This window comes from Anoplolepis gracilipes, chromosome 7 (genome assembly GCF_047496725.1).
Source record: "Anoplolepis gracilipes chromosome 7, ASM4749672v1, whole genome shotgun sequence".
In the NCBI taxonomy this organism is placed as follows: domain Eukaryota; kingdom Metazoa; phylum Arthropoda; class Insecta; order Hymenoptera; family Formicidae; genus Anoplolepis; species Anoplolepis gracilipes.
In genome coordinates this window covers 5,581,172-5,602,396 of record NC_132976.1, presented here as the reverse complement: position 1 = coordinate 5,602,396, position 21,225 = coordinate 5,581,172, and the positions used below count along the sequence as shown (strand labels likewise).

Below are 21,225 nucleotides of genomic sequence, written 5' to 3'. Positions count from 1 at the left end.
GTTTAATAATATATTAAATTCGAAAAATGTGGAGAGATATTAGCATTTATATATATATATATACATATATACATTAATATTTTATCAATTTTATCGTCATTAATTCACATTTTTCTTTTTTTTTATACATTTTTAAAATTGATCCTATCTTGAGAGACAGTGAATCGTTAAATAATATGATATATATAATTAATATAGATTTTAAATAAATCATATTTCGCTACTTTTATATCCGATGAACAGATAGAAATCCACATTCAAATATGCCGCCAGATACCAAGTTACCGAGTACGCCGACGCGCAGCAGGATGGCGCTAGTCGCGAGCACATCCGCAGAATCAAAAAAGACAGTTGGGAAGTGTAACATCACACATCGATTCGGCGGCCCGCGTCGAGCCCGAAAAAAAACTTTCCTTCTCCGCGTTTCTTGGATTCTGGCTGTGTCCGGTCGCGATAAAGCCCGGGACGTCTGACGTTGACGCGCGTACGCGTGTGGTGTGGTGAATCTAAGTGACAGTCTCTCTCTCTCTCTCTTGTTCGGCAAACGTATATACGCGTTACGCCGATGGAAACGTGACTGTCCCTCGATTATACGTGGTGATTCCTGTAAGAGCAAAGCGGCAGTACCAAGTAGCAACGGCAGTAGCACCGATAGCCCTCTTCGTTCAACCCCCGTCACCCTAAGGCCGCGTCGCCGACACCGAGGGAGGGAAACTCGGCGCGCTGATAACGGTCGCGGCGGAGGGGTCACTGCATTGCGGTGAGTACGTCGAACTCTATAATACATACTTGGACTTTTCTCTCGTACATTTTTATATATATGGCATTTTGCGTGACAACGACACACCTTGACGGAATCTCATCGCGAGGATGAGAGTTTTCGCTCTCTTGCGTATCGCGAGCGAACGTCATCCGTAGTTTCAGGGTTCATTACCCTTCGGCGACGAGTTAGTATACCTATACGTTGTACGCCAACACCGCGTATTCGACGGCGGTGGCGGTGAGCTTTCCTATTTCGGAGGTTCTCGAATACGCGGATGGCTCTGCAGAATTTTTAAATACCCCGCGATGGAAAGTTAAAGAGTCATGAGTTCAGGATGATCGCGAGGTGTCATGGAGAGCTCTTTGCATACGTTCGCGCAATTCCTCGCGATCGATTGATATTTTGAGTTTTGGAGTTGTGCACAATGACACGTCCATATTAAAGATCTTATCGAGTTGTCCTTTAATATGTTGCAGATATTTGTGTTACTTTAGAATAGGATCATTTTTTCTATTACAGACATGTTTATAATCTTCCGTGAGCAATATTACAGGGAAATTGTATATATACTTTGTGAACGTATTTTATGAATACTTAAAAAGAAGTGAGAGAAAACGCGAAGAGTTATATAAATAATAAACTATTAGGTTTTAATCCAACTGTAACGTGTGATATATATATATATATATGTACATCTGTACATGTAAATATATACATATAAATGTGAATGTAGATATATTCCTTTTATTTATTATTTAAAAATTTATTCGCCATTTGATTAGGATGCATATTAAAGTTTTGCTTCTGTCTCATTTTATTAATAAAATATATTAAAATTTATTTATTAAAAATTATATATTATGTATCTCTCTCATCCCTGTATAAACTTAATTAAAATTTTCGGATTGTTTGTAAATTAATTGGTTACGAATATCTTTTATGTAAACTAACATTTCATTGTGTTGTTTAAAATGTAAAATGTAATGTGTTGTATAAAAATATGCCAAATTTTTTTTCATTAAAAATATTAAGTATTTTTTTCACTCATTAGTAATACAATAGTCGCACAATTTTTGAAATTTGGCCCAAATAGCATTCTCTACACTTATACTAGTAGAATTTAAATCTTTTTACGTCATATTAATGTTAATCTGAAATTGTATTTAAATCATTAGATATTACAACGATTATTATTGAAATATTGATTATATTAACCTGTTAAACCAAATCATATGACATATAATATAATCGTTATCTAACTGAGATTATTATTATCATTATCGAATAATCGTTATCGAAACATTATTCATTTACTCAATCTACGTATAAAAGAATATGCACACAAAATCCATACAAAATTAATTTTTGGCTTCAATAGATTAATAATTAACATAATTAATTGTTTTTATTTTTTACGATATTATGGTAAAGCTACATTTTATTATATGGCATTTCTTTATTCGACGGTTTTCATATTATAAGATAATATCCCAGAGAAATTTTTCAGCGCTATTATATTAATTACATGGAGCCGTTGGTGTATTTATATTACGTCAATATTACTGTCTGACAAATGTCATATATCTAGTTATGAATGCCAAATAAAAGGATGTCTTGTATATATCCACACACACACAGTATTCTCTTGCTGATATCTGTATAATTAATATAATACAATAATATATCACCTGATTTATCTCATTTTCTTCTCGAAGGTCAGTCTCGAAATACCTAAAAGAAACGTCAGAGCATTAGATTAGGATTAGAATATGTTATAATAACAGTTTTGAATTCTGACACTGACTCTCGTCGCCGGACAGATGTCGCGCGTCTATTTTTTGTTCGATTCACGCAGTAAACTCGCGTTTATCTCGTGTTACTTCTCTCTCGGCGTCGTACCGATATTTCTCCGTTTTTTTTCTTCCATTTACCCCGTCGAGAGTATAATATATCAGGACGTAGAATGACATGTACATGTACAGAATTGTGAATAAATTATTTAAAAATTGTTCTACATTTGTATCAAAGAGATGTATTAAAATTTTTTTCACATTTTATGAATTATATGCATTAATATTTATTAAACATTATTCAATGACAAAAAATCCGTAAACCGTTAAAGCTCGATTAGAATATTTTCATATTTTGTATATATTTTGTATAGCATTGCTTATATTACTTCTCGAATCGTTTCTTTTATCATTGTTCTTATGTTTTGCTTGCGATTTAATATTTGATTTAATAAGTGAGTTTTTGGATTAATTAAGCTATTTGACAATAATCAGCTATTTCAATTTTATTGTTAAATTATTCAAACATTTGCGGTAATATGCTGCAACGTATGACTTGCCTTGTGCATCAAATAAAAAATAACGCAAACTCGAAAATTAAATATAACATCAAAATTCCAATTTTCCAATGTACTTCAAATTTTTTCGATATTAAATTAGTAATACAGTTATATCTTGTAGTTTATTGTATATCGCAATGACTTCGCATTTCGTTGCGTTATAGTAATCGCACATGTTATATGCATCTGTTACTATTTTCTCTAATATATTCCATTAATTAAAGATAAAAAATTTTAATTATATTTCAACTAGCAATGCAATTAAAATTTGATATTTTATATTTTCGAAACATGCATATTGAAGGTAATAAGTATTATTATGCAAACATTATGATTAGGTTATCAAATAGAGAATATATTCTGCTTTGGAATAAGGTTTATATGGTACAATATCCAAGGTTGTAACTTATCTGCTTGAAATATCTTTGGTATTTCGCGAAAAGGGTTACATTGTTACAATTCCAGATTTACTCACAGAGAATCTTCAATGGGTAAAACGTGACATTAACAATGCCACTCAGACATGGAAACGTACACACGTGGTTGTGCAAGATGGCTTTGATCGCGATAAAATGAGGAGAACGTTGCTCGTAAATATCCGGCGGTGCACATCGCAAAATTATGTCTTTGGACGAATCACGTTCCACAACGCAAATGCCGATGGTGTCGTTGTGTACGTCACGATAGTCCAATACACCTGGAGCATGCTCCATTCATTCCCCGGCATTCGCATCCTCGAACGTACGTTTCTGTATTTTAATCTAAATTCTTGTTTAGTTCGGCGTCTCTATTTTCTTTTTTCCTAGCGCGACCTTTCTTTCGTCGGTGAATTGCTTTTTCTCTCTGTCATCTCCTTCCTCGGTAGCTATCGTGCATTTAAGTTCCGAGAATCGACACGTGTTATAATTACGGAAATTCCCAGGAAATCAGAAAAAAGACGATACGTTATTTTTCAATCAAAACTTCCAGCAATTTATTCATGTACGTAGAACCGGCGTTATTCGCGAAAACTGCATCTGCGCAGTTTGACAGGTAAAAATTTGATTTTTCTCGTAAAATGCTTTTAACGTTTTCAAATGTGCCTTAACCACAGAAATATAGCGCGAAAAAGTTTTAGAAAAAAATTATTTGATGCCTACCGAATATATGGCTGTAAAGCCGTGATTTGATTTCTGTGGAATTTTATATCATATTGCCAACTTGACCATTCACAATTTAAAGTTTTAATTTTTTTACATATATACGTTATTTTATTACGCGGCTGTTTTCTCTTTTTCTCTCTAGTGAAATTTTTTTTAAATTTTTTGACATAATAAAAACGACACAAAATATTAAATTGTTGTAAATATCGAAAACAAACACATATGGGACATATGTCGTATACATATGGTCATTTTCATGTCATTATTAGTTTTGCGATGGCAAAGTTTTAACTGTGATCCGTTTTATATATGACAATACGGACATATGCTGGTCGTAGAAATTAGTGCGAGTGTCTGTTTCGTATCGCGATACCGCGTTGAATGGGCATTAAGAATGCGACCAAACAGCTGAAAGGACTCGAGTGGAAAGGGACGAATTAACAGGCAGCCGGAGGACGTAACTGCAATGAAATGGCACGATAAACGCGCTAATACCGTCGACTTTGCGGAAACCACGGAAACTGGGAAAACTGATAAACAGAGAGGGACGCCGCGACAAAGCCGAAAGTTATCCTAGATTACAATTTAGGTACACAAAGCACTGACGTCTCTGATCAAATGAGTTATTACGCGGCAACGCGCGACGATCAGTTACAAGATATAGGGAACGGTACGCTTTTGACAGTTGTCTTCATTCTACGGAATACCTCGCTGTTTGCGTAATAAAATCGCCAAAGAGAGTGCTTTCACTGGAAAATTAGTTCATCGCCTCATGTCTATCGGAATTCGAACTCGGCGGTCCATTCCTTAGCGAAAAGTTTTTCCAACTTCTTTTCAAGATTCCAAAATGAATTGACACTTAAGATTATTAAAAGACTGTTATTAGATATTATGGGCGGAAATAATAATCGATAAGATAGAGATGTATAAAAAAAGTGTCGCGTTACTCATCTTGATGATATATATCGACTTTTTTTATGCTTTTAACATTTTTGTTTATGCAGAATGAGTGCTATGAAATTATATTTTTATTAATTGATTAAAGAAGCAGTGTGTTTATAAAAAGCATATTCCGGTAATTAATAGCGTTTAGGTATTTCTCTTCATGCAGTTCATTTTCAATTTGTATTATACATAACACAATTGAATTATTATTTACAATTAATGTAAACAAGTAGAATGTTAAAGCGATAGTTGCATGCGAATTTCGGCATAGACGAGGTAGCGCGAGATAGCGGGTCTGTTATAGTCGACGACAAATGAAGCTACAGGGCTAAATTAGTTACTATTCCATATAATACATATGTAATTCATTAATTGCATTACTATTACGATTATCAGTTAATCTAGCTTATTATAACCTGCATTAAATATTCATTAATTTTAAAACATTAAAGAGTAAACTTTTTTCTTGCAAACAATTTACATTTATACACGAAACATTATCAATATAAGTTTTACGTAGGGTTTGCCAAAAATGTGAAAACCACTTAATATTTTGAAAGCTATGTATTTTTGGAAAAAATGTTTCATACAAAAGTTATAGGGTTAAAAAAGGCATTCAATGGCAGTATGAGTTTGATAGCTGACATCAAGGTCAGGATAAAGTCGCCTTAAATTTTTTAAATGTAACTTACTATTGTATTTTCTATTTTTTATTATATTTTCATAGCTCTTCTTGAGATCTTTTCAAAATATTATAATTTTATCTATTTTACATTAGTCGTTTCGAAGTTATCGAATTTTCTGTGGTAAAATATCAGTGGCTGTAAACCAGTCAAACAAGAAAAGTATTCATTATCTAGCTTTCAGTCTATTATATTTTTTATTCAGCAAATCATAAAATATAATATATCAGAAAATCAGCTGATTTTATCGAGATCTAATTTTATATTAGAAAACCTTTTATTAATATGAAATTGAATTTCGGTAAAATCAGCTGATTTTCTCTTATTATAGCTTATGACCTGAATAAATAATGTAATAGGCTCAAAATTAGATAATGAACAGTTTTCGTTCAGTGTTTTACTGATATTTTATAAAAAACTCGATAACTTTGAAACGGCTAATCTAAAGTGGATAAAATTATTGCGTTTTGAAAAAAGTCTCAAGAAGGGCTATAAGAATATATAATAAAAAATAGGGGATTCTATTTTAAAAAGTGACCTTGCCCTGACTTTAATAATGTCACTTATGGTCAAAAATTTATACTACTATTGAATGCGTCTTTAAGCCTTATAACTTTTTGTATAAAACTTTTTCTCAAAAATGTATATTTTTCAAAATATTAAAAAGTTTATACACTTTTAATAAACACCGTATAATATATATATGCACGCGTGCACACACGACAAATATGCACACGATTTGAAAAACCTACATTGTAACTATACAATTTTCATCAAAAAGCGCACTAACCATAACGGATCATTGTTAACAAATTATTTGAGTACATTTTTTTCGCGTTATTAGAACAAATTTGATCTACAAGCATAAAATTGCATTAACATTGTCAGGAATTTCCATGCTATAAGATGGAACAACAATAATCATGTGACGGCTTAAGGGTATTCGTTCCGAGGAAAACGAGCGCGGTTTTTTCCGATTTTTCTCTCGGCCATTGCGACTCTTTCCTCGTGTAACACTAATACACGGTACGTGCTCGGGCCGAACAAAAGCGTCGTCTCTGGTCGTCTCATCGGGCGCTGACACGACTCCGTCGTTATCCCACGATTGTCCCGGGCACATCTACGGAATATTTATCAACGCCGCGCCATCCACGGCGCGCGATGCCCGGTCCCGGGCCACAGAGCGTCTTTAATAACGGGCGCCGCGCGATGCACAGGACCGTATTGATTTTGAGGCTAAGGTGCGCCGCAAGGCAGCTTCCATTTCGCCAATGTGTGTATATGTGTGTATGCCAATGGATATTAACTCTCGGACGTGGTCCTGTCTAGAACATACGCGAGTGTGCTGGCATATCGAACACGACGTTTGTATCAATGCATGGAAAATGAAATTCTGGATAAATAAGATGCAAACGATGTCACTGATCGTTAGTGTTAGGATCCGTTGTACCGACGAGAGACTTTAAATTCAGCATGTTTGACACATTAAGTCGCAGTCATATTTTTAGATTGGAATTTTACTTAAAAAATTTATTTATTTAATTAAATTTCTTTGCTTTAAATATGTGGTTCTTCGAAAAATAAATTTACTTTAATAAAAATAGATGCAAACGATGTCACTATTAATATTAGAGTCCGTCGTACTGTCAAGAGACTTTAAATTCAACAAGTTTGACACATTAAGTCGCTATCATATTTTTAGTTTGCAATCCTATTTAAAAAATATAATTTATTTAATTAAATATTTTGCTTTAAACCTGTAGTTCTTTGTTTCCATTTCCTTGATTTTTCATCACATACGCGAAATTGTACCAATACTTGAAACGTCTAACGAAAAGGAGGATGATGATTCAAGTTACACGTTTCGCATTGTCGAAGCAGAGATATTAACCAGTCCGCGTACTCTGCGCGTTTTAGAGGATTATAATGGAAAAGGATCCACCGTACCGTTGCCGTTGCCGTTCGGCAATGCCGTGACACATTCAAGAGTCGCATAAAAACGCGTCACGCGGCACGTACGCAGAGTGCATGGCAAGATGTCCGCCTCGAATTCGCTGAAAATTGCATAATGCAAGCGCGCCGGTGAAAATGTAGCCGGGCGCGTTTTTATTTTCGTCGCCGGCGACGGCATGTAAGTTTCACGAGTCGCGCGTCGGATTTGTAAGAACCGTCGTATGCGTAGCTTTTGCACGATTCCAGCGCGACGCGACGCGAATCTCTTCTTTTTTTTCTCCCCCCCCCCCCCCCTCCTCCTTCCGCCCTTCTCTGGCTTTTTCTCTCATATATTTCGCACGCCTCGCAAATATCGCATCACGTCGGCGCGAATTTACGTACGTATATGCCGAAAATTGGAAATATCGCGCTGTTTATTATCGGGAGGATGATGTATCAGTCGCTCTACCTTACGGAAACAGCGCTTTACCGATCTTTCAGGGGAAAATTGGATACCGTTGCTGACGCGCGACATAAATAAAATCAGATAAAATATCGCCTGCTGCCTGCCGCCGTTCGTTTCATTTCCATCGTCCCTACCCTGGCCCGAGGAATGGCACTCGACGTTTCCGTTTCGCGATTTCTGAATAGCTAGCTGTGCACTTTGCCCGCTCAAGCGCCACGCGATTCCTTGCCTTCTCTGTATACTGTGTGTCTCAGAAGTCGTGACATGTATTCTAGATCACATTTGATATTATGGATCAAAGAAACGTGAATGATATGCGAACGGAATCATCTCGTTGACGTTACATTTATAGCATCTGCGTATTTTTATGTAATTGAAGGATTCAGAAACCGTTTAGCCAAATGACGGAGGGCAAATAGACGTAACAACTTTATTCTTCAAGTCAATCTAAAGCGGAGCTTAGCTTTATCAAAATTTTAATTCAAGTTCTAGTCTTCAAGATATATGTAATATTGAAAATTAAAAAGTTGCCGTACTGGGATGGCGGCCAATCAAACTTTCGCCGTGGAAAAATCGACTCGAAATTCGCCAACTTTTCAAGTACACTCAGTACATTCGCGTTTCGTTCCGCCCGAAGTCGTATAAGTTTCTGGTAAGGGTGTATCGTTACGGAGCACCCTGTGGATGTAGCCGCCGCTTTTCCATTCGCGCCGCATACTCGCGGAAGCAACTTCGGTTACGCGCAGCAAACTTTGAAACGGCCATTCACGTCGTAATCCTATAATGCATCCTTCGCATGCAGCAACACCCGTCGCTGCACTCGGTCTCTCTTTCTCTCTCTCTCTCTCTCTCTCTCTCTCTCTCTCACGGTCTTTTTGCCGCGTCAATGCCTCGAGTCTCGATATGTTTTCGCCGGTCGGTCAATCGTTATCGGGTCCTTCCTTTTGCTCGACGACCAGGAGGGTCTTTGTGCTCTCGCATCGGTGATTCACCGTCGTGCGCTACGATAACAATATTTTGCCGGCCGATAACGCGATCTTGGCGGACAAAGAGGAGGAACGTGGGCGTTCTTTAAACCGTTCGTTCGTCGTTCGTTCGTCGTTCGTTTGTCCATACATCCGTTTCCTCGCTCCCTTTCCGCTCGTCGGCGAACCGACAACGGACCGACGTTTTTCGATACGCCAGACACGCCGACAAACTCGGGGAGGTTTTTGTCAGGATTTGTAACTGTATAGTTTCGGCATCGTCATTGCTGGCCGTTCCACTTCCGGTGAAAAAATATTATTATCCGCGTCCGCGACTCGCTTCAGGGATGCGCTGCGCTCAAAAAGCTCAGCTTCACTTTGTACTTTTCTCTCAAGAATAATCGGATAAATGTTGAAATTTGGCGCGAGTTTTTCTATCTTGGATATAATAAAATTTCGTGAAGAATCTTTCAGATGGAATCTTCAGAATCCATTTTTTTTCGTTGACTGGCTTATATACACGGATATTTATGTATATTATATCGCTTCAGTTTGATCTTAAACATTTATTGGTTGAACTGATTCAGACTTGAATGTACAAATATTGAATACTACAATTTTTTTATATTTATGTTGACACAAGAAACCAGGTCCAAATAATTTGCAGTTGAAAAGAAAGTAATCAGACTCACATTCTTATATAAGATCCTAGGATATTTTAAGTTCGTCAGAACGCGTCTCGCTCTCTTAAGTTTGTTTCGTAGTTATCAAGTACTCCTCTTTCTAACAGCATTATTGAGCTACCGTTGGGATTTAAGGAAAATGTGCAAAGTTAGAAATTGGTATACGAGAGCTCGGCTATTGACAGGGTTTAAATGTTGCGGTATCTCGACGAACTTTCATCGTAGCTGGTGCTGTAGGTAAAAATGAATGCTCATCGCGCGCGGAAACGGCAATGTAACGTACGAAAAAAAAATAATTAGAATAAAGAACCTTATCGCGGAAATAACCCTTCTTCTACCGGCGCCATTTACGAGCGCATTCATTTGCGTCGTTCGTAAAAACCGATTCTGGCTTTTCTCTTTCTCTTTTTCTCATCGGATCACCCGATCCATCCGTGGAAATGCCAGAGACGTTACTCGACTCTCGGGGAAAATTTCTCCTATTGGAGGTAGAACTTTGTTCGCTGTAGGGCTCACGGTTGTCACATCTTTAACATTGTAATCAGGGAACCGCGGAAACTTACGGAACGTGCAAATTAGAAGTTGATGAAGCGGGAAACGTCATCCTTAGTGATTTACGTACGCATTTTTCGAAGATCATATACTATTAATATTAATATATTAATCGCATACGACTTTATTACTATTTTAATAACATACTGATATTGCATAAGAATTTCGCTAAATATTTATCACTTCAACATGCGTATTAGAATTAAATTAAAAAGAAATGTTTTCTCTCTTATTTTCTCTCGTGATATTCTGATCGAAACACATATATATGGTGACGCATATATATAAACTATCCATACGCAAATAGATATCAATTAGAAGCATTTGAATCGTTATCAAAACTGTCGCATGAATCTGCAGTTTTATGGACACCCTTTGCAAAGTGTTCAAAGTTCAACGGCCCTATGAGTCTCTATCATCGTCACTATGAAGTAGAAAAAAAAAATACGCAAATGCAGCGATGTATTGTGCCCGCCGGCAGAAAAGCGATCGTGGAAAAAAAACCTTATTGCAGGGACGGACCTTTTTTCGCGCCACCGCCATTTACGAGCGGAGTCATTTGCGTCGTTCATAAAAAGCGATTCGAGTTTCTCGTATTGGGTCACCTCGAACCGTCTGTGAAAATACGCGAGACGTTACCCGACTCCCAGGAAAAATCCTTCTTGTCTGCAGAAAAACTTTATTCGCCACAAAGAGAGTGAAGAGCGCGAGAAAAAAATAGAGGAATAAAAAAGCGAAAGAAAGAGAAAACGCAATGATACACATCTTTTACCAGAATTTTTCTTAATCAAATTAATTGTAATCTTATAATGTGTAATATGTTAAATATATTTTTTTACTTTTTTTATATAATTTTTTTTTAATGTAAGATTAGTTTCAAAGAAACTTGACTTTCAAAATGTAATAAAAAAATTAAATATAACTTAAATATTTATTTCTTGTCACGTAACAATGATTAAATTAACTAAATATGAAATGCCATTTGAATATATTACTTGATGTTAAAATAATATTATTATAAGGCTTTTAAAACTAATAACGTCAAGGAGAAAGGCAATAGGAGCCAGCACAGGGTGTAAGGACATTTGATAAATGTGTAAATTTTTTTAGTTTCAAAAACTGAATAAAATCAAGTAATAACGTTAAGGTAAAAAGCAACAGGAGCCAGAGCAAGGTGTAAGGGCGCAAATAAAAATTCAAGTTTTTTTAATAAAACAAAATATAGGATAAATGCGGAGAGCATTTGATTTGATGTGAACATTTTTTTTTAATTTAAAAAAATGAATAAGATTAAATAATATCATCAAATACTATTATATATATATATATATATATATATATATATATATATATATCTTGTTGTTATCTAACAAGAAATAAATATTTAATTTATATTTCATTTTTTAATTTTATTTTAAAAATTATTAGGTTTTTTTGGCCCCCTATATAACATTGTATTATTTTTAAAATATATTTTAAATATACTCTCCGTTTTAATTGTGATATATTATTAAATGATATAACAGTATAATAATAATAATATTGCAAATAATAATCTTTTTATTCATTACTACGTATTTGAAATTTTTGGATTTTTTTTTATTATTCTTTAGCGCGTATTGATTCTAAAAAATGCACTTTATTTCTTCTGATTATGAATTGCATCCTCATTCAGTTCTATTTTAAATTTTCATTCGCATTAAGTTTAAGATTAATTTAAAATTAAATTTAAATTTAAGTTTTCTTTAAACAAATATTTTGGAGAAACTTGCATAAAATATGATAAATAAAAATTTAAATTTATAATTTCATAATAATAAACTATTAATAGTCAGACGCGGATGTTATTGCGTCAGTTTCATAGAAAATTAAGTTTTCTATGAAACTAATTACTGTGTAAAGGCATTAATATTTCTTAGTCTTTCTATCAAAACTAAATAAATCTCCATTTGAAATTTTTTAAACAAAATCCGTCTTTGCCTCCCCTGTAAAGGTGTCGGCGAGAAAACTATCGGGAAAAATATTAGCAAAAATTAATTTTTATATAAGCAATCCATATTTATCTTAAACAAAACTGATAAAATATATATATATATATATATAAAATTTTCAATTATTAATTTTAACTATTAATTATTATAAATATTCTAAGTATTTTTCACAAAGATATAGAATATTTTATAGTACGTATACATTTTAAATTACGTAATAATATAAAATAGATTATTACTGCGAAGATAAGCGAGCAATTAATTTCATAAATAATAAATTAACTTATAAGTTATTTATTTGATGATTACTTTATCGTTATCCGATAATCTAATGTCTATGAATCTCTTTCTTCTCTCATGTCCTTTGTTATTTCTTTATGGCTCTCACTCACGATTAGTTACGATCGTGCACGCAACAATCAGTACAATATACGATGATCGTTCGGCACATGGCGTGCACTCCTAATAATTAATCACATACGACTTTATTATTATACATTTCGACGGGCGAACAATACGAAAATTGCAAAACTACAATCCGCTTAACATCCAAAAGTATAATCAAATTCCGTGATATAATATTGATTAACTCTTGTGATAAACGACACGTAAAAATATTACCGCAACGGCTATTTATCGAAGCATATGTTTCGCATAGCGAATAAATGTTGATAACAAATTATTATTTGTTAATAATACTTGTTATTAAATTATTACTTGGTAATATAATAGTATACACACATCAAGATTACAATCTTACATTATAAGTATGAATGAATATACAAGTTAAAATTACAATTCCGCAGAATGCGATATCAGAAAATATGTGATCATTTTGCTGATTAATCGTGCGATGTATTTCAATCCAGTAAATCAGTAAAATACATACGTATTAACAAATCATCTATATGTATATATGTATGAATTTTTATTACAACAATTAGTATAACAGTTTTTGCGATCAAAAAATAACGATAACGTATAGAGCACTTTATGTTACTTACTGCTCGAATCTCGTGATACGAATGACAAGATTATAATATATGTATTTAATGTATGTATATGTAAACAATGATGTCAAAGCTGAATATCAGTTAATTTGTTATTTTGTAGTAAGGTAGCTGTCCCAGTTATAAGCCATTTAAGGTTGTTGACTACGATTTTTTTATGTTTAAAAAAAGGAGTCTAATAAGTCGAATATATATTTTACATAATAATTCTTTAAACTTTTAGCTATCATATTTATATATAATAAAAATAAAAAGGTTTTTACTTGTATATAAAATAATAATTTAAATTTTAATAACTGTCTATTGATAATCCAGTTATAAGTCACTTATAATCTTTTTGTCCCAATTGCAATACGAAACAACATAGCTCTTGTTTTGCAGAGAAATATAAACTTACGTCATTTACGAAATATGTAGTCTTTCTTACTACTGACATTTACACTGCAAAGTAAACAAAAACATCGCCAGTTAAAAAATTCTTTTTTTAATTTTTTTGCAATATTAAGTTAAAAATGTGATATTTTATTAATAAATGGCGTGATAATATTTCTTTTTGAATATGTTTAATAATTAATTATAATAAATATGTTAAATAATTAATTATTTAAAAAGCAAAAGTGACTTACTATTGGGACATGACTTACAACTGGGACAATTACCTTACATTAAATATCTTGTAACTGTAAGGAAAATTAAAATTAACTCTCACATATTTTATGACGTATAGTGCACTATTGCTTGCATGTCGTGATTTTGTCATTTGCGTTCGAGCAGGCAGGCAAACGGTGCAAGGTATATTACTTTTCGAATCGTGAATAGTGTACTAGGAGATTATTCACTATGATCATTACAATTAGCAATTATTAATTCACGCGATTGATAAATTTGCGTAAATAAACGACACGTAAAAATATCACAATGACTGTTTATTGAAGTATGTGTTTTGCAAGATATATTTATGTGAAAAAAGAATCAAAAAGTGATAAAGAATACGAAATAATATACTTAAAGTTGAATATTTTAAATCTTTTGCTCAATTTATCTCGCGATACTACAATAAAATTGTCGATGTTATTTCTGGTTATTAATAAAACGTCGCGAATACAAAACGAACCGCTCCCAAGCTTCTAACGGTTTTGCATTTATTTAATCAGTAAGTTGGATACAGTCATATCGAACATGGATATTTTAATACATGTCAACCGTAGTAAAAATATTCGGTGTTTATACATCGATGATTAAGGTACACGTATTTTGCATGATTTGCTCTATCGAAATCTATCGCGCGAATAGTCAGCAAAACGACGTATTTTCATACGATAATATTATATTCCCAATTTTAATTTTAACTTGTACGTTTATTCGCACTTGTATTATAATATAATATAAGACAACAACCGTTGTGTTATATTACAATACAATATAAGACAATAACCGTTCTCTTAAACCAGAGCGTATATTATTTGTTGTCAACAAGTTAAAACTTGTTATAATATAATTATATTATGTATGGAAACTACTTTTACAAAAAGATAGAACTCACTATAGTGAAGGCTGTCAAGATATATATAGAAGAAACTTTATTGATATAATGGATAACAACTCACATGACTTCCTTAACGTATGAAGGTTGAAAGAAGAATAATAATCTTTTCACCTCTCTGCGCGTCGAGCATCGAGCTTAGTCCTTTTCCCTCTTTTTCGATTCCCTCACTCTCTCTCTCTCTCTCTCGTTATAATCAGGCGTACTAGGACATACCGCCATGTAAACAAGAAGGTCACTGCTTCTTCAGCAATACGCGCGACATATGCTTCGATAAATGTATCGTAATATCTTTACATTGTCGTTTATCACAAGAATTATTCAACATTATGCTGCGATAAGTAATGCGTGAATTTAATCGTGTGATTTTCATATGGATTTAAGCACATCATAGCTTTACATGATAATAATTTTATGTTATTCTTCTGTCGCAATGTGTGTAATAATAAAATACGCGTTGCATGCGACTAATTATCGAGCTTGCAAAGTGCCGAGCAATTGTCGAATGGTGCTGATTATTGCTCGCGCGATCGTAATTAACCGTAAAAAGTGTCATAAAAGACTAGCAAAGACCAGACAATGAAAATAGAAAGAGGCATTGGACGGCAATGGAATAACCAGGGTAAGCAATTTTGTAAATTTATTATTTGTTATTTATATAATTGCTAATTTATTTTTGGGATTACACACACACACAAGAATTATTTAAATAGTATTTTTCTTAATAAGAATAAATTAAAATTTATTTTATGGTAAATAATGTAATGTACACTTTTTTGTGGGAATGCACACACAAAATGCCAATATCTTCTCTTCGTATTTTTATAAAAATATATTTTATAATAGATCTCTCTGTGTCAGATGAAAGATGTTTATATGCACTTACCAAGTACAATCTCACAATATTCTACAATAAATCGTTTTCCGTATCTATATTCATATATTTCTTCAAAATTTAACATTTCATAGGACTGGTCTTATTTTCTCTTCGCTTTCAAAATAAATGGTTCACTTATCAAGATTTCAATCAGTCAAGATTTTGAGATTTCAGTTTGTCAATACTGCAACGGAGAGATTTGATAATGTCGCAAAATGTCAGGCGTTAAAAGAGTGACGTCAGCTGAAGTAACTTATCCCTGAATTTATTGATTTATCGTACCATAAAATGAAGATCCTCGCGAATTTTCGCGCTCCAATAAACCGTCTGGATCTGCGGCTTTGATTTTCACGGTCGCCTACTCATCTCGATAACTCGGCGCACGCTGGTATATAACTTCGTAGCAACGCGGTGGTATATATCGCTTATCAGAGGAGAGGCTGAGATCTCCCGAAAATGGATGCAATTCCAGGGACGTACCGAGCGTTCCGCTCGCGTTTAGTACCGCGATCTTCCATCGTGCATACATACGTGTGTGCATACGTGTACCAGGTCCGAATCTAATATCGTTTTGCATCCTCTCGGTCGACGAGTCCACGCTTGCTTCCTTCTCACTCTCTCCTTCTCTTTATCTTTCTCCCTATGCTCCTCTCTTTCTCTCTCTCCCTCCCTCCCTCCCTTCTCCACCTTCCATTTCACCTCGGTCGTACTATGTACATAGGACAACACCCGCCAGTAGTCATAAGCACACAAGTTTGATGTTTACCGGTTGCGGTGCGGCGAATTGCACACGACACAGCGCGTGCTCTCGCACGAACGTTAAAAAGTGCGTTTAGCCGCATTGCGTATACATATACTTTGTTTGCGCGAGTAATAATACGTGACGAGCGTGGTGCGCTCGTGCTCTTGTAAAGGCAGCTGCGGCACATTGCTCCTAAAAATCGAAAGTTAGGTTGTTTGCGTGCACATTGTATACATTTTAATAAGATTTAACGTAAAATAATTTGAATAAAGTTCAAGAAATGCGTAAAAGTATAACGTTTATTATAATACTTATCTAAATAATTGGCCTGCATCTTTGCGCAGATTAGATTTCGCTACGGGTTTTTAATGTCACGGATTCCGATCATTTTCAATCAAACTAAAAGCTCGGAAACTATACACAGACATAGATTGATGTATAAAGAATTGAGATTTAAAGGGCTCACTTTTTGTGCCGCGCGACTTTAGTAGATGTCGGACGGTAAAAAAGTGCTGGAAAACCGCAATGCGGACGTTTCATGGGCCTACGAGCGTCGAAGTTGGATAAAGAGCACCGACGGTAGCACGGCGCAATAAAATTCGCTGATTTAAAGGACCCGGAATTTTACTTCCAGATACAACGGCGATCGATCGCGTCGCGGAAGGTCCCCGTGATTCGATTACGCACGAGTGCGCGACGCGAAAACACCGACGACTCCCGCCGATTCTCATCGACGACACGCGGCGCGCGTTTCGATTTTATTCCTAAACCCAAACAATTTATTACCTCTTCTCTGAATAAACTAATTCACGTTGCCGAAAACTCACCGCCCTCGCGCTAACTTCTCTCCCGGTCTACGTTGTACGGGAAAACATTCTTCCCGCACTCTCCATTCCACGGTTTCGAATTTATCATTCACTTTGGCACACGCTGACGTCTTGTAGAGCCTTTTTTTTTTTTAAGTTTTTCTATCGTCTCTGACGAACATGGAAAAAGAGGGGAAAAGTCGGTCAAGTTTTTCGGCAATAACGTACCATTTCCCGCTGCGATTCGACTCGAAAAAGCGAGTCGTTGCACGTGGGAAAAAAATATTACGCGATAGTCGCGCACCGTCCTCATCCATTAGCTCGCTCGATTCTCCGACTCGTTTCTCTTCCGTGTCTCGCCCCGTTTCCATTATCGTCGCATGCCAAGAGCCCCTGTAGAAAATAGGAGTTTGATTGGAACAGAGGGAATTGCAATCGGAATCCTACGGAGGCCGCGTCTCGTCCGACTACAACGACAAGGATAGCAACGACGTCGACGACGACGACGACGACGACGACGACGACGACGACGACGACGTCGTCGGCGAGGACGATTGGGATGACGACGAGGACGACGACTTTGCTCGTAAATAACATTTGCTTCCTCGCGTACGAACGAAGTTACGACCGCGGAACTTTGCACAGAGGGAAAGCGAATGGCAGACGCGACGAGAGGGAGCGGAGACCGAAGACAAGAGAGGATATGCATAGGACGTTGGCGTGGAGCGGGACGAGACGGAAGAGTGACGCCATGCAAACAGACGACGATTTACAAAGCATCGGAGGTGCTGCAGCACCACCATCCTCTCGCGGGTTCACCGAGTGAGGATGAAGGCGCGAGAGGTAGACGAGGTCGACGAAGAGACAGAGACAAAAAGCACGCGGTGCGAGCGCGACGATTTATCGCGCCGCCGCATCGTGGATCGCGATGCGTATGGATTTCCAGCGTGGCGGGTAAATACTCGGACGGATAAAGGATCTCGCGTGATCTATGAAGGGACGTCGTTCTAGGTCGGATGACGAAAAACCTGCAGCGTAGGGAGGGAATTGCAAGCTGCATGGAAGTGGCATACGCGCGCGATCCAATCGGTATCATTCGTAATGCAAACGGCGAATATGGAGAGAGAAAGAGAGAGAGAGAGAGAGAGAGAGAGAGAGAGAGAGAGAGAGAAAGGTTACGCTTTTTCAGAATTGTACTTTTATTTATAAATATCAAAGATTGAATCGTGTAAAATGTGGAGACAGCAATGATTAATATCATTCGATTCCAAAGAGGAGACATTTGTAATTAATAATTTAAATATTAAAATATAAATAAAATAAATATATATACATATATATTTATTTATTTTTAATATTTACATAATCATGTAGGTATATAATTTTTATTGTTCACTCCTTTTCTATTTACTTTCTATTTCTCGTCCTTCTTAATTCAATCATTTCTTTCATCCTGTATGTTTATTTTATATGTACTGTTTATGAATTAAGAAAGACAAGAAATAGAAAGGAAATAGAAAAGAAGTGAGTAATAAAAATTATATACATGATTAATTAAAATATAATAAAGGCGGGTAATATTACAGGTAATATTTGTTTATAAAAATTATAAAAACGTTTCTCAACTGTTGATAATACTTGATCAAATTAATTCTAGAAGATTCATAATGTGATTGAAATATGATGTAACGATATTTAATGGACAAAAACAGAAACAAGGGCGAGTCCGAATATGGATAGGTACACCTAAATCGAGTGATGATTTACAAAGCAACGGCGGCTACACGGCGAGGAATTGGCACGCGATAAAGACAAAAATAAAAAAAAATTGCAATGCACGTAGCAGGTAGATTTATCGCACGGCACCATGCTGGATCGCGGCGAATTTACAGCGCTCTAGGTAAATGTTAAAATCGATAAAGTCGTTGAAAGAAATATCATCAAGTTACCCTAGAAAGATTAGTTACGATTTTAGAAGGAAATGGAATTGGTTATTTAAGAAATTCCTTTTTTTTTTTTTTTTTTTTTTTTTTTTTTTAACACAACAAAAGTGCTTATTTAATTTTTCAATTAAAATGTTTTTAAATCTATAATGTTTTCTAGTATAAAAATTGTCGAAAGAGATATTTTAATCTAATTGTTTGTATCGTTTTGTTTCATTTCTGTAAAATTTCACATTTTACCATTAAGTTTACGATGAGAATACAATGCTTAAAAATCATTGCCTCGATACCGCCGAGACGCTTTGGTGTTTGGCGGAGTGGCGATTGTAGAGATGCTGAAGAAAATGGGAAAATAAAAAGACCGAGGTTCGCACACGAACAATGATACACAAAAGCATTCTTGGATGGGTCAGGCCCTTGACGCGATGTAGGAAGTACACGCTACTACGGCACAATAAAAGACAGAAACGAAGTCCCGGAACACGTAATAAGATTTATCGTATTTTTAGATCGTGGATCACGATACGTGGATTTACACTTCGCGGCGCGTCGCGTACGTAAACACGAAAATCGATAAAACGAGCGGTAGCGAAGATGAAGCGAGGCAAGCGCTCGAAAATCGATAAAAGGTATCGGGAATATCGGAAGGAACGCTCGAGCGAAATATTGGGAGCGAAGCGGGGAGGTAAACGAGAAATAAAGGATATCGCAGAAAGGAAGATAGCGTATTCGTTACTCGCCGGGAGACGATTTTCGAAACTGTGAAAATCGGTTTTTTCCTTGTTCTTTCGTAAAACTTTCTTGAAGGAAATCTTTTTTCAGTTCAATAAAAGAGAGAGCTTCAATTTTCAACAAAGAATTGATTTCGATTCAGTGTTATTATTAATTCGTACTTTTAATAGATCGAAATTATATGTATATGAGAGGATTTAAAACTCGCACAATCAACCGCTCAATAATTATTTACAAAGTTATTGTACATTAAATAAGTATTATAAAAAAAGAGAAATACACAAAACAACACAAATATCCGCGACTATTGAATTTCAGCATAATAGATTAATATTAGAAACGATGCATCGGTTTGGATATGAAGGAAAGAGGAATATCCCGGAATTGGATCGCCACGGCCTGGCGATTTTCATACAACGGTTCTATAACGTACGCTTTATATGAGATCGTAAAAGACATTTTCGAATGGAACGCTCCGCAGAAGACGTCCGAGCATTAAGATATTATTCACGGTGTTCGAGCCCGGGTCGTGGATTACCATGTACTCGTTTATAGGATATTCCGGTGCGGGTGAGTTCAAAAATCGATAAAGAGTGCCAGGAACATTGGAAGGGTTGCTGAAACGAGAGCGTAGAGAAAACGATAGTCCAAAAGACCGCACATAGAGGGAAAAGATCACCGCACAAAAGAGACGGCGTATTCATATTTCCACACATATTTGCATCACATCGACCATCGGCGATGGTCGATGTGATGCAAAATTTCTATGATTCAATATAACTCAAATAAATTTTCGTGATACTTTTCTTCTCCGTCGAAAATTATTAATACATGTAAATGTAATATAGATAAAGAAATGAAAATTAATGCAATTATTAATTGTGAATAGTTTTCTCTAATTAAGTATTAAAGCGAAAATAAGAGAACCTCAAATTAAAATTGAATGAAAATATATATATGTAATCGAAATTAATGCAATTAATAGCTATTTCTTCTGATCGAATTAAGTAAAAATAAGAAAATTTCAATTCGGAGATTGCAAGAGATCCGACATTAGTATATTTATGTTTTGAGAAAACGGAGCACAATGAATATCGACA

At 35.2% G+C, this 21,225-nt stretch overlaps 1 protein-coding gene across 3 annotated transcripts in view; it reads left to right on the top strand.

Annotated features, from left to right (window-relative positions):
* The first annotated feature begins 333 nt into the window (after nt 1-333).
* Nucleotides 334-21,225, top strand: part of Sema1a (semaphorin 1a) — a 233,930-nt gene continuing 213,038 nt past the window's right edge. The window contains exon 1 of one of the 3 annotated variants that reach the window (XM_072896526.1): nt 334-760. The gene's annotated coding sequence lies outside the window, so the exon portion shown is untranslated. Of the gene's footprint in view, nt 761-15,341; nt 15,648-21,225 lie in introns of those variants that run through there. The other 2 variants (XM_072896529.1, XM_072896528.1) reach the window with 2 other exon arrangements.